Below are 14972 nucleotides of genomic sequence, written 5' to 3'. Positions count from 1 at the left end.
TCTTACATAGAGAGAAGCTCTACTTAAAAACTCTAGCTAATTATCAAGGATAATTAGCCTAATCCCTTTTTAATTAGTAGAATTATGCTAAAGTATCTCTATTTTCTTGATTAATATAATTAAATAAGAAGATTAAACCTCTTTACATTATAAATTACTCTCTTAAACTCTTAATATTTTGTTGATTAATTAGATTAAGATTATAGATATTAACTAATTAACTATTAGGTCATATTAGGACCAAAATTAATCTTTTCAATCTTAAATTAAGAGTAAATATACTAATTAAGCTTACATTAATACAATATAACTATCAAAGTTTGATTACATTGTTAAGAAGCTAGGAAAATTATATCATAATTTTTTTATTAAGTTTTGTAATTAATTAAGCAAAAACTAGTTGTTTTTAACTAGAAAACTAATGGGAAACCTACTCAATCAACTCAAGTATTCTTAAGTTAATTATCTAAGTTAGGAAACACTATTAAAAACACGGGATAATTACCTCATTGAAAGAAAATTAGTTTAAGTATTTACTTAAGCCAAAATAGATTGATTTAAGCTAAAAATAAATAGGAAAAATTAGCTAATCGAGTTAGATAATTATGTGCTATTTATCACAATTAGTACACATCATAAGTAATCCGTGATAATTAGAATATGGTTATAAAGTTAATCTAGAAACTTAATTAAGACTAAAAAATTTGATTTTAGCTAAACATGAATAGAGGAAATTAGCTAATCAAATTAGATAATTATGTGCTATTTATAAGAGGCAGTACACATCATAAGTAAACTGTGATAATTAGCTTATGGTCAAATTAATCTAGCTATTTAAGGAATCCAAAGAAAAATGATTTTAGCTAAAAATTTAAAAAAAAATTAGCTAATCAAGCTAGATAATTATGTGCTATTTATCAAAGTAAGCCGTGATAATTAGTTTAAGGTCAAAAAGTCAATTTAGCTATTTAAGTAAGCCAAACCAAACTAATTTTAGCAAAAATTAAAGAGGTAAAATTATCTAATCAAGTTAGATAATTATATGCTATTTATCAAAATTAGTATACATTATAAGTAAGCCGTGATAATTATCTTAAGGTAAAAAAAGTTAGTTTAGCTATTTAAGTAAGCCTAAATAGAATAGTTCTAATTAAAAATAAAAGGAGAAATTAGATAACTAATTTGGATAATTAAAAGGTGATAACCAAAGTTAGAAAATATCATTAACTACTTGTGATATTTATAACATATTTAATTAGTTAGTTCAAATAATTATAATTGATTAAAAGTTGTATTTTTATTTAAATATTAATTAGGATAAATAGAATCTACTGTCAAAAGTATCTACCAAAATTACAAAAAAGTGTAAACCATTGATATAAAGCTGAAGAGATGCAGTCCCTAAGAGAAAATGAATACAAGAAATATTAAGCTTATAATAAGCAGATTTCTAAATACATATGGAGAAATTAAGAAAAAGATGTAGAAATTTATAAGAAAATTAAGAGAGCTTAGAAAACCCTTAAGGAACCTACGAAAAAGTTATCTTACCCATATAAACAGATAAGAAATTACTAGGTCAAGAAATTACTATCTAGGACTACAAATTTATGCTTGATTGGGTTAAGAAGAGGAATTAGCTTGAATACGAAGGTTAAGTCAAATTTTTGGATGATTTATCTAATAAATAGACATCCTTTTTTATAAGGATAAGAATTCATGGCACCAAAAAGAACCCGACCCAATCCTCCGTCTGATGATGAGGGTAGTGTTCCTAAAAGAGCTAGAGCATCGCACAACAATGAGGCCAGGGCCTAGTATTAAGCCTACTGATGAGAGTATCCAGGCTCCGTCACTACAACAAATGTCGGATCAGTCCCAGGTGGGTCTTTGCTATATTTAAGTTCTAAATAATTCAAGTTTTTCTTTAAACATTAACATTGCATATGTAAAGAGGGAGTAAAGAATTAGAAAAACTAAAATTATGGGTTCAAGCAAGCCCTAAGAGCTTGATATGGGAGTATTGATGATCATCTTCACTCCGAAGGATTTCAAAGAAGCCATGCTAATCACACTCTCTATTACAAGGTTCAAGACAAATATATTTTTATAGTTATTCTTTATATGGATGATCTTATTTTGATAGGAAGAAATGAAGCTATGGTGGAGGATGTTCAATCCAAACTCTCCAAGGAGTTTGAGATGAAGGACTGTGGTGAACTATGTTATACTCTTAGCATTGAAGTCTTTAGATTGAAAAAGGGAGACATCTTTAGCTCTCAACAAGAGTACCTCCACTCTATTCTTGAACAGTTTGACATAACCCACTCCAAACTAGTCTCTACACCCATGAATCCCACTCTTAAGCTCACCAAGAATGAGCATGGTGTTCCCTATGATTCTACTCAATATAGGCAACTCATAGGATCTCTCATCTACTTGACAATCATTAGGCCTGTGGGCATTTGATTTGTAGTCAACTCACTTGCTCAATACATGCAAGCACCAAAGGTATCTTACTAGAATGTAGCCAAGAGGGTACTAAGTTACTGAAAGATGCTCCCTCTTTAGGTATTTAATATGGAGGAGATATGCTCATTCTCCATGGATATAGTGATTCAAATTATCTTTGGTGGATAGAAAGAGCATTAGTGGAAATTATTTCTTTCAAGGTACAACAACCATTTCATGGAGCTCCAAGAAGCAAAATAGCATCAGTCTTTCCTTGGCTGAGGCTCAATATAAATCTCTTACTAATTTATCTTGTGAATCTATTTGGTTGCAAAGTTGCTTGCAAGAATTAGGTTTCTATCAAAGTGGACAACCTACACCTATTATGTGTAGGTCTTTCCTTGGCTGAGGCTCAATATAAATCTCTTACTAATTTATCTTGTGAATCTATTTGGTTTCAAAGTTGCTTGCAAGAATCAGGTTTCTATCAAAGTGGACAACCTACACCTATTATGTGTGACAAAACCTCAGCTAAATTAGTGATGCATCAAAGGACCAAGCACATTGAAGTAGGAGAGCATTTCATAAGGGAGAAGGTGCAAAGTGGAGACATGGTCTTACAGCATTGCAACACCACGGGAAATGTTTCTCATATCTTCACTAAAAAACTAGGGAAGGAGATTTTCTTCAAGCATAGCACCTTGCATGATGGAGCTTCTCTTAAGGGAAGGAGTTGGATAGTAAGGAAAGGCTCCTCATGGAAGATTCATGAATAAGGGAAGGCTTGTTTAAAAAGTCTTCAATTTTAGCATTATAGATTTGGTTCCTTCGATTCTATTTGGTTTCAAGTTTTTTAACATTTCAATTTTCTCATTAGAGATGCTTATGGACTTGAGGAAGGTCTCAGCACTAGACTTGTATTGAGCCCCAAAACTCGTTGAAGCCATAAAATGACTCTCCCCTCCTCTCCCTCTCTCTCTCTCTCTCTCTCTCTCTCTCTCTCTCTCTCTCTCTCTCTCTCTCTCTCTCTCTCTCTCTCTTCTGTGTGTGTAGTCATGGATACTCTAGCCATCAAACCTCCTTGAGTTTAGTTGCACCCACCACTTGATCCCAACAAAGTGTAATGATCCCCTTGTGCTGAACCATTAGTTGCTCTGTTGATTGTCAATGGTTGGTATGTATCCTCCATATTGGTGCATAGAAAAATTCTTTTAAGTCCTTCCAATATGGATCTCTAATTATCTATTCAATGTTAATGTCATCATATGGTCCATTGAGCTCCGATTGTCTAGAATTTTCAAAATTTGATATATTCATTTCGCTACAATTTGGTGTTTGTCTTTCGATATGTGATCCTTCATATGTCTCAATGTTTGCCATGTTGAATTGGGGTATAACCAAAGATCAATTGCTAGTCATCCATCCTGAAGGATTGTTGGTATGTTGATTGAATGATCAACTTATCCCCACAGGACAAGCATGACTAAAGAAACTGTCATCAGATATGTCTAATTATCTACATCTTAATACCCAAACTAAAATCTAATCTCCTAAGCTTTGATAAATCACAACAATCTGAAAAACTATGGTTTTGTAATCTAGCCATCTGATTTTGAATGTTACACCTTCTAAATTTTGGCAATTGATCCCTCTAGACTTTTGAAATCTGGATTCAATTTTTTAATGCTTGGATTTGGATATGGCCAACTGGTTCTTTGAGTTTTACTTTTTGCAACTCTGATCATTTGGTTGTCTTATTAATGGCCATTTGAAGTTTGAGGCGAGACCATTTCCTAACCATCTACGGTAGAAATGTTCCCTTCTCTACCTTTGGTATCAACTAGATGTTGTCTGAATAATTGTTGATTTCACCTTAAACACAATGTGAAAGTGGCAAATGTAATGCTTTCAATGTGAATGGTGACCTGACAACCTAATCATCAAACATAAGTGCCTCAAGACTGATATTGGAAAGTCATATGGATGAACTCTAAGACCCATTTTGGATAAGTACCCATGGTCAAAGGCATGATTCTAAAGTTAACCAAATTAGGTTAATGGTCTGAACTAGTTTCACTAGTCATCAAAATTTTATTATCTAAAATTTGATGAGTGGCCATCTAAAAACCTAAAATTGTTGTCACCATATGATTTCTTAAATGCTAGTGAGAAATCTTGTGAATTTGAAAAATTTGATGTACTATTTTGTTGAAACCTCACCATCAGGCTTCAAAAGTTTGACCTTTTGACTTTTGACCATTGGCCCCTATGTCCTTCTAATGATCTCGCCATATTTTACCTTTTGGCCATGTTGTGTCCTCTACAATAGGTTCCACGTACATGTCGTTGAGAAGACCATGGAAGGTCAAATTTCAATGGCTCATTTTGGTTCCCTTGCTCTAAGATTAGACCTCACATGTCCAGGTTGCATTGGTGCCAATCACTTTAGGTTTATCCTCCATTGCTTTGCACTACCTTCAAGGCTTGCCATTACATAGTATATGCTATAAATAATATAGCGCTATGTCTATATTAAATAATATAATATATACGTATCAACTAGTTTATTTTTATAGTATAATATAAGTTCATCTATATAGCAAGAATATGATATTTAGAATGTATCAAATATTTATTTAAGTTTTAAATAAATAATATAATGTATAGTATAATACAGTGCTATGCATATAATCTCCTAATTGTGTACAATGGCAATGTTTGTTTTGAGCTTCCTCTAGCACACAAAAGTAAAAGGATGCTCGGCATAGAGCAAAAGTATGATGCTCACTTGTGGTCTTGACTGGCATCAACCAATATGGCCATAAAATTCACAATGCAATCACATGCCCTTTTACATGAGTGAAAGAAGATACAATGATGCATTATTTCATGGTCATTTGGACATACAAGTCAGCATGGGCTATACTGCCAGTGTAGGTAAATCTAAATTAACTTGCCACTATTGTGAGAAAACTATCACTTGCTCAAATTTTTGCACATGCATGATCTATTATGTGATTCCAAAGGATACCACAATGACATTTGTGGTGATCCATCTTGGGGAGAATCGCCATAATGTTCAACTAGATACTAGGAGGGTAGCCCTTGAAAAGGTGCGTAGTCTTATTAGCACAGTTCTAAAGATTGAGAAGGGGGTCCTAGAAAAGCACAAATACTAGTTTCTCGACAAAGTTTATTCCACTCTTTGACTAAAGAAGATGATTTGGAAGCCATTGGCTCCTTGAGCTTAATCATTTTCTTGAAGAAATGATACTACTTGTTCTCAGAAGAGGGGACTCAAAGGAATTGTCTCACATGAGAAAGCTAAGTAGGGTCTAGATAGAGGATTCAAAGGAATTGTGTCACATGAGAAAGCTATGCAGGGTCAGATGGTTGGTGATGTATATTACAATATACTGATGTTGCAAAAGCTTTGTGTTTTTCCAGTCTTCCATGGAAGTCATTTTCTTGGTTAGGGTGGACCCAAGGAAAAATGTTACTTGTTCAAAATGTCCAGCAAAGGACCTGTTTCAAGAGTTGAAGTAGTCAATCAAATGAGGTGAGGAGGGACAAGAGATTTGAGAAGTGCAACGGTGCACTTTGATCACACTCACCGGATTGAAGGATGAGCAACTATGTCATGCTTGATTTTATGATCTCGAGTAAGTGATCCCATATGAATGGATTTTATATAGCATATTTTGATGTGAATTTCCTTTCTTGTCCTTACCTACACTATGTATACAGCATGAAATCATTGTAGGTGATCGTAATATGTGAAAATAAAGAGGAAGAAAAAGAGTCACAAATTTTGTTTTGGAGAAATTTAAATACAATGATGGAGACCTGATGGGGAGATGCAACCATGAACCACCAGACTTTGCCAAATTCATATTTACTGAGTAAGCTGGAGATAATTGGTTAGCAATACATGATGTTCATATCTTGACAGATGTTCAAGCTCAAAATTAGGACTTTTGGAGACTTATGCATGTTTCTTGTTCCCAAAACGATCAGTGTAGCCCTATACATGTTCATTTTGACATTCTCAAATTAAATCCCACTCGCATCGTACTTTAGCTTTATACTATGTGGGCAAAAATTGAGGTAAAAACAACTTTTTGAATGCATGCCAGGTATGTGGTCTTTTACGATGTTGTTTAGTGGCATTCCACCACAATGCAGCGCTATTGGTGAGATGATTTGGTGCACACTTGCCATTTCACGTTCGGGTCTTTATCATGAAAATAATCATCTAACTGACTAACCCATGCTAGAATTGTGCTAGCATCTTTAGTGCCATCAAAATCCTTGAAAGTAAAGGCTTTTCTGCTTAATTTGTTTTTCTTTGGTTCCAATGCACATTCTATGCATGCAAAATGCAATAATTTATCTTCAATCTCTTGCCTTCATGTGCGTTTATAAGTGAGAGATTGTTGCACATTAGCAAGCTACTCAGAAACTGTGGGTGCATGTGGAAGGTGTGCCATGATTGCGTGCTTTTCTTTCTCTCTTTTTTGATATTTTTTCTCTTTTTTATAAATATACTTTTTACTCTTTTTATGTGTGTGTGTGTGTGTGTGTGTGTGTGTGTATAAAATAAAAGAAAATGTCTATTTAGTAATAAATGTATGCTCGGTATGTGGATTTGATTAAAAAAAATAAAGTAAATAACAAAATAAGGGGTACTTAGTTCGTCGATTGAAGACGCCGTCTAGTCCAAATTGTGGAGTACTAGGACAAGGTTGAAAACGGTGAGCAATTGAGTACTTCAGGTGCAAATCAATTGAATTCTCAATGTCCGATCTCCCTCATCTGGTTTTATATCCGATTGAGTAATGTCATGGGACAAAACCCAGGATAATTGAATTGTGTATAGCTTGAGCAATCTTGGACAAGACGAGTAAATAGCTCCAACAGGATTGATTTATATGTATGTATTTATCTCTAGTTAATGCATGGTTGTAGCTATGACCAAAAGGGAGTTGAAGAATGGAAAATAGAGAAATTTTGAAAAGGCTTTCTGAATGTAGTTGATAATGGGCGGCCAAATGTTCTTGGTTTTTATTGCTAGTGTTTGTGGTAGCCAGCCAAGGGGGTGAGTAAGCTCTTAAGTAGGTGGTGTTTCTGGGAGCTCAATGGGTGGTCAACCAGTGCTTAAATAAGAACTTTAGTTAATCTACATGTGAATGCATGGGTGAAAAAGCCTAGCAGCAAGTAGAACTGAAGGACAACAATGCCATGGGAGGTTTGGGGAGATGGCGGCCTATACAGGCTCGCTTGGTCAAAGTGCACCAATTCCCAAGGTGCTCTTACTGTGACTAATCGTGATGAATTTGGTGAAGGTCAGCAGCATTGAGCATTTTCATGCAAGGGGTATTTCCCACTACAAGTTAGAGGAACCAATTACAAAGCAATTTTGTGCTTTGTCTGCCTTCTTCTCAAAATTCTTCAAGAGTCTCCAATTTGTTAGACTTAGGGTTGCAAGAAAACACACACAGCTTGGAGAAGTCGAAGGAAGTTCAAGGCACACAACACAGAGTGTATTACTTAGTGTGCAATGGAAAGATAAGTTAACCCTAGAATGATGGGTGTATATACAATGCACGGGGGGAAAACCTCCTAGTGAGGGAAAACATGCCCTGACAGTCCTAAGTGTGTTCACACACATCACTACCACATGTATATGGTAACAAATCCCCCCTGGAGTGATGCGGTGAACGAGAGCTGGCACCTAAAGTAGAGGGAAGTGCCATGCCCTATGAGGACATGATCACTCCACAAAGGGGAGTAAGCCCAAAGCTTTGTCGAAAGCTTCAAACTTCTCACGAGACAATGCCTTTGTGAAAAGATCAGCAAGGTTGTCCTGTGTTGGCACATAAGCCAAGTTGATCTCTCTTGTTGGGAGCCTCTCCCTGACATAGTGTTAATGCACCTCAATGTGCTTTCTGTGAACTGGGTTCCTCGCAATTGCCAATGCGCTCTAACTGTCAGTGTAGATAGTGTTGGCAGTCTCCCTGTCCAACACCCAAATCAGCCATAAGGCTTCTGATTCATACACACTCAATCGTAGCTATAAAGACTTCCATGTACTCCACCTCACAACTAGAAGTTCCACAGTAGGTTGCTTCTTGCTCAACCATGATATACATGAACTGCCAAGCATGAAACAAAAAGCACTTGTGGACACTCGCATGCCAAAACAACCAACCCAATCTGAGTTTGAAAAAGCATGTAAATCTGGCGGTAATGATCCCCCCTTGGATAAAACAAGCCAAGATGTAAAGTTCCACTCAAGTAGCGGAAAATTCTCTTGACAGTCTTCCAATGCTTAGACCCTGGGCTACGCATAAATCTTCTAGTCTATGAGACTGCAAACTAAATATCCGGACTCGTGTTGCATACATAAATGAGGCATCCAAAAGCAGTTTGGTAAAGAGTGACATCTGCAAGATCACCATCATCATGAAGACTCAATTTCAAACATGTTTCCATGGGAGTGGCAATAGGTTTGCAGTCTTCAAGTCCAAACTTACATAGCAATGTCTCTATGTAATTTTTCTGACACAAGGCTATACCACCATCACACTGCTTAATTTGTATACCCAAGTAATGATGCAACACCCCAAATCTCTCATCTTGAAAGTAGCATTCAAATCAGCCTTATATTCAGAAATATGTCTCTCATTTGGTCCAATGATCAGCTAATCATCCACATAAAGAACCACAATGAGAAGTAAATCACCCTCACGCTTTACATGCAATGTGCTTTTTGTTGGACTATTACAAAAGCCTCGTTTTGACGAAATGAGTGGCAGCCTTCTCATACCAAGCACGAGGAGATTGCTTCAACCCATGCAAAGTTTGTTATATTTTTGCACCTTATCCTATTGTCCTTTCTTGACAAAACCGCGAGGATGTGTTACATTAACTTCCTCAAATATGTCACCATTCAAGAAAGCAGTATCAATGACATGTACATTCCAACCAAAATGAGCTGCCAATGCACATAGAAAACGCACAGTAGTCATACAACAACTAGGAGCAAAAGTCTCTTTGTAATCTATGCCTTTTTGTTGTGCATAACTCTTTGCAACAAGTCGAGCCTTATAGCGATCAATCTCACCATCCGGCTTGCACTTCAACTTGTAAACCCACTTTGTACCAATGGCCTTTTTTCCAGAAGGCAAATCACATAAAGTCCATGTGTCATTTTCTATAAGTGCATCATATTTTGATTGCATGGCAGCCATCCAATTTTTTGAATTTTGTGCTTCATCAAAAGATAGAGGTTCATCAACATCATGTAATCTAGACACAGCCAAAGCATAACAATCTGATGCATAAGATGCATGGCCAGAGCCTGAATGAGTGCAACTAGACAAAGGTGCATCCAATTTACTATCACACAACGTATGCACCAGTCATTTTGGCATACCTCTAGCCTCCTCATTTTCAGCCCTTTCCTCATCAAGTACGTCATGTACATCTGCATCAGTAATAGGCTGATCTGTAACATTTTCAGAAACCCCCATAGGCTGTACATTTGTCTCATTTGAAGTTATATTCGTACTTCCACCACTGAAAAGAGGCAACAAAGTTTCATAAATGTCTTGTGAGCTTACATTATTGTCTCTACTAGTACATGACAGTAAGGGTTGAACAAAATCTTCCACAAACACTACATCCCATGAAACCAGAATACGCTTTGTTTGCGGATGATATGACCTGTAACCTTTGCTTTCAGCACTATAACCAACAAAAATACATTTGAAAGCCTTATCATCCAATTTTCTGTGTTGTGTTTGTTTAAGCAGATACACTAATGCATGTCTGGAGTAATCATCAATGAAAGTCATGAAGTAAAGGTAATTGTCTAAGTACGGAGTTTGCATGGACCCACAAACATCACTATGCACAAGCTACAACCTACATGTGGCCCTAACTGAACCATCCTTTGGAAACTTTGAACATTGTATCTTACTCAAAATACAGCCTTCACAAACATGTATGATAGGTGCTTCAAGAGGCAACAAAGAAAAAACCATATTAATTTTTTGCAAACGCAGCAAACTGGTAAAATTCAAATGACCAACATGTGCATGCCAAAGTTTTGCATCTGAACTAGCCTTTGAATACACAACTGCATTTGAAAATTTCTTCTCACACTTGTCATACAAAAAATTGAGCTTATATAGCCCACAACATAAAATGCCAGATGCAACAATTTCATCACCAAAAGTGAGATCATGTATTATGCATCTATCATCCACAAATTTGACTATAAGGCCAAGTCTAGCAAGTGCAGATACAAACAAAAGATTCTTATTGATCCCAGGTACATAAAGTGCATCAACAAGTGTGAAAGAACTGCCATTTGCAGCAGTAAGCACAATCTTTCCAATAATTTGACGCAGCTTTTGGAGATGAATATTTCTCAGAATCTTCAAAGCTCCAAAATGTGTATATGCATTTCCAAAAGTCGGCCCATCAATGGTGGGCAAGCTTACATAGTTGAGGTGAACCGTCAAAGACTTGGAAATCTTTGAGGATTGTTGTTACAAAGAAATTTCCTTCCAAGTGATTCCAAAAACAAGGTCCTCATGGAATGGCAAATCTTGAAGATGGCCCATACGAGTCTGTCCAAAAGTATGTGGATACGTTTTGGGAGTAACATCTCAAAACCACTGTCTACAAAAAGATAGACTTTGCATAACAAAATAAACATTTTGGTGTTGGCCTATCGGAGGAGATGAGTATGTCAACTCACAAAGACCTAAAACTATTACAATGGTCATACATCATATTATGGTCGCTTTGAGGATTCATTTTCAACAACAGACTAAGAAGGGCTCTAATCCAATCGAAAACAAGGTCCTCATGGAATGGCAAATCTTGAAGATGGCCCATACGAGTCTGTCCACAAGTATGTGGATACGTTTTGGGAGTAACATCTCAAAACCACTGTCTACAAAAAGATAGACTTTGCATAACAAAATAAACATTTTGGTGTTGGCCTATCGGAGGAGATGAGTATGTCAACTCACAAAGACCTAAAACTATTACAATGGTCATACATCATATTATGGTCGCTTTGAGGATTCATTTCCAACAACAGACTAAGAAGGGCTCTAAGCCAATCGAAACCAAGAAATCAATTGAGCCAACTCACAAAGACCTAAAGCTATTACAAAGGTCTACATCATACTATGGTCTCCTTGAGGATTCATTTCTAGCAAGGGACTAAGAAGGGCTCCAAGCCAACAGAAGCCGAGGAATCAAGTGAGCCAAAGGGGAAGAACAATGCAATGTAGAATTCTCCCAAGGCTAACAACAACAACAACAACAACAACAACAAAGGAAAGGTAAAATCGTTACAAACGTAAAATCGAGGTAAAAATAAACTTTTTCTTGAAGAGATTGAATGTTATCGTAAACATAACAAGCGTTTCAAGTGTGGAGAGCAAGGTCATGTTTCCTAGGCATGTCCTTAGAGAAATGAATGTAATGACCCTCCTAGAGTCACCATGGTGGAAGCTCTAAAAGAGGATGGCCATTGCAAAGGAGCACCAGTCTCTTATGCTTGAGAAAAAGTAAGAGAGCATGTTGCTTTCATATTGTTTGACCCTAGCTTTACCCACAGCTTCAATTCTATTGAGCTAGCTACCAATCTAGGAATTCATTACTTTGAGATGGGAGATGTGGTACAAGCATATGGATCTTTCAAAGGGCAAGAGGTCTCAGTCACTCCGTTGATTGGGAAGATGAAGATGTTATCCTAGGGGCACCATGGTTTGAGTGCATGGCTATGACTATAAAGTTTCCAGGGAGAAAAGTCCTCTTTTCCTATCAAGTCAAGGATGTTGCATTGGATGTTAATAGTGCAAAAAACACTATACCTCTTGTACAGACTCAAAATTTAGACAAAGTAATGAAAAGCTCTCTTTCTTGCTACATGGTTTTTGTCAAGGAGTCTAAGAAAGATGCATGTATTCCTAATGAAGGTAAAGATGAAACTAAAGAGGAATTGGTTTCTAGTTTCCTAAACGAGTTTCAAGATATGTTTACAAATGAAACTCCTAGAGATCTACCTCTCAAAATGGCACAAGATGATCATTCCATAGAACTTTTACCTAGTAGCTCACCTCCTAATAAGCGTCTTTATCGAGTCTCACCAACAGATTATGAGGAGGCAAGTGAAAGAGCTTGTGGAAAAAGGGATGCTCAGGCCTAGTTCATGTTTTGTTAATTCGTTCTACTAGTACAAAAAGGAGATGGTACTTGTAGAATGTGTGTAGACTATCGGGCGCTTAATCGATAACCATAAAGAACAGCTTTTCTGTTCTCACGATAGTCCACACAAATTCTATAAGTACCATTTAACTTTTGTATATTTCCTATTCTCAAGATAGAAGATCTATTTGAAAATTTACAAGGTTCTACCTACTTTAGTAGAATAGATCTCAAAAATGGCTATCGCCAGATAAGGATAGTGCCCGAAGATATTCATAAGACGGCCTTTCGAACAAATTTTGGCCTATATGATTTCCTGGTACTCCATTTTGGACTTACCAATGCGTAGAATACCTTTAATCAAATGATGAAAAGGCTCTTTAGACCTCATCAAAGCTTCACAAGAGTATTCTTTGACAATATTATTATCTACTCAAAGACTATTGAGGAACATAAGCAGCACCTTCAAGTGATATTTCAAGTTTTAAGATACAATAAACTTTACTTTAATCAAAAGAAAAGTGAGTTTTTCTTAAAAGAGATTAGATAGCTAGCTCATATCATCTCTCAAACAGGGAGTCGAATGGACCCTGCAAAGTTGGAGAGTCCCTTTCAAGTAGGGGTGCAAACCAAGAGAGGGTCGGTGGACCTCAGAGGAGCGTTCCAATGAGACCAACTTCAGAAGCACCATCAGGGTAGTGCTTAGGTTGCATCTGTATGAACAGCTTTACTTGTTGGAAGAAGCCTCTAAACTTTGATCTTGTCCCATCATACTGTTTAGGTGGGTTGACTTTGGGATCCCTCCTTTGTTGTGGTGGACTAGTTAAAATCACGGGTGGATTTTTGCACGTATTGACTTCACGTAATTCTTGGACTAGGGGTTGAAGCTCTTGCATCACTAGACTTGGCAAGTGTGTTTTGTATACTTGCCCTACTGGACTAGCTGAAATCATGGGTGGATTTTGGCACATATTGACTTTATGTAGTTCTTGGACTCGACGTTGAATTTATTGCACCAATGGACTTGGTAAGTGTGGTTGCTCTATTTTACATCGTGCGTGTAGCTCCTCAATTTTTTGCTACAACTTTTGCAAGTTGGATACTACACCTTCCAATATAGACTCCATGTCTAAGCAAAATCAAGAAGTGGAGTCTCGCCGAACCTATTATGAGTGTGTCTTGAGTTGGTGAAGAGCGACATCAGACACTCACAATATAAGAGCTTGGAATTTGATTACGACAATTAATCTTGATTATAGACTTAATACTTGATTAAGAGAACTTGATACAAGACTTGAGTTACAAGATTGGAGTACAAGAATAAGGCTTGATAAAACAGGACAAGGACTAGAAGAGAACTTACCTTGCAAGAGTCTGACAACTGGTGCTAGCAAGACTGAGGGGCTTGTATCCCAAAACCTTTATTTATACTATAGCTTAAGTAGGTTAGGAACCTTCTAGGTTCTTCCTCAAGCTTAAGGAGGTTAAGAATCTTCTAGGTTCTTCCTCGATCTTAAGGAGGTTAAGAACCTTCCAGGTTCTTCTTCAATCTTAAGGAGGTTAAGAACCTTCTAGGTTCTTCTTCAAGCTTCTAGAACTTTCTCGGACCTTCTAGATTTTTCTTCAAGCTTCTAGAACTTTCTAGGACCTTCTAGATTCTTCTAAAACTCTTCTAAGAGCTTGCATCCATGACATCACCGAGTGTGTCTGGCTTGGTGATGGTATGAGTGATAGTCCATGTGTCTGGATTTCTCCTTCAAGTTCAATTTTTCGCTCTCTGGTGTGATGTTGACTGCAATGGTCAGTATTTGTATCACACTTATTGTTATACTGATCATCAATTAATGTTAATGTGTTCGTCTCATGATTCCTTTCTGATTTTTTGTGTGCTCCTTTGCGACTCAATCTAACGTCGTCACTCCCATCGCTTTGATCTTTGCCTTTGCCTTGATCTACCCTTTGGGATCCGTGTGACTGAGAGCATCTCTCAGTCCTCTATGAATGTTGTCTCCTTGACTGAGCTGAATGTTGGCAACCCCCAATTCCCTCGGCCTCCCTCTGGTTGAGGAGAGCATTCATGTCATTCTCGAGGTTATGATTAGTGTCAGACTTTCTCCGACTCCTTAGCCATTGTGCTGATGTGATACTCTTCCTCCATGAACATTGTAATCGGTCTCCTCCGTCTTCCTGATCTTCTAGGCGGCATTGTTGGCTTTAGATAACTTCAAACCCCAATGAGGAGTTGGATTCCCTGTCAAGAGCTTTAGCTCGCCACCATGATCACCAAA

The sequence above is a fragment of the Adiantum capillus-veneris genome, chromosome 3, assembly GCF_014529385.1.
Source record: "Adiantum capillus-veneris isolate H3 chromosome 3, ASM1452938v2, whole genome shotgun sequence".
NCBI lineage: Eukaryota > Viridiplantae > Streptophyta > Polypodiopsida > Polypodiales > Pteridaceae > Adiantum > Adiantum capillus-veneris.
The sequence above is the reverse complement of the archived record's forward strand: the minus strand, read 5'-3'. Positions refer to the sequence as shown.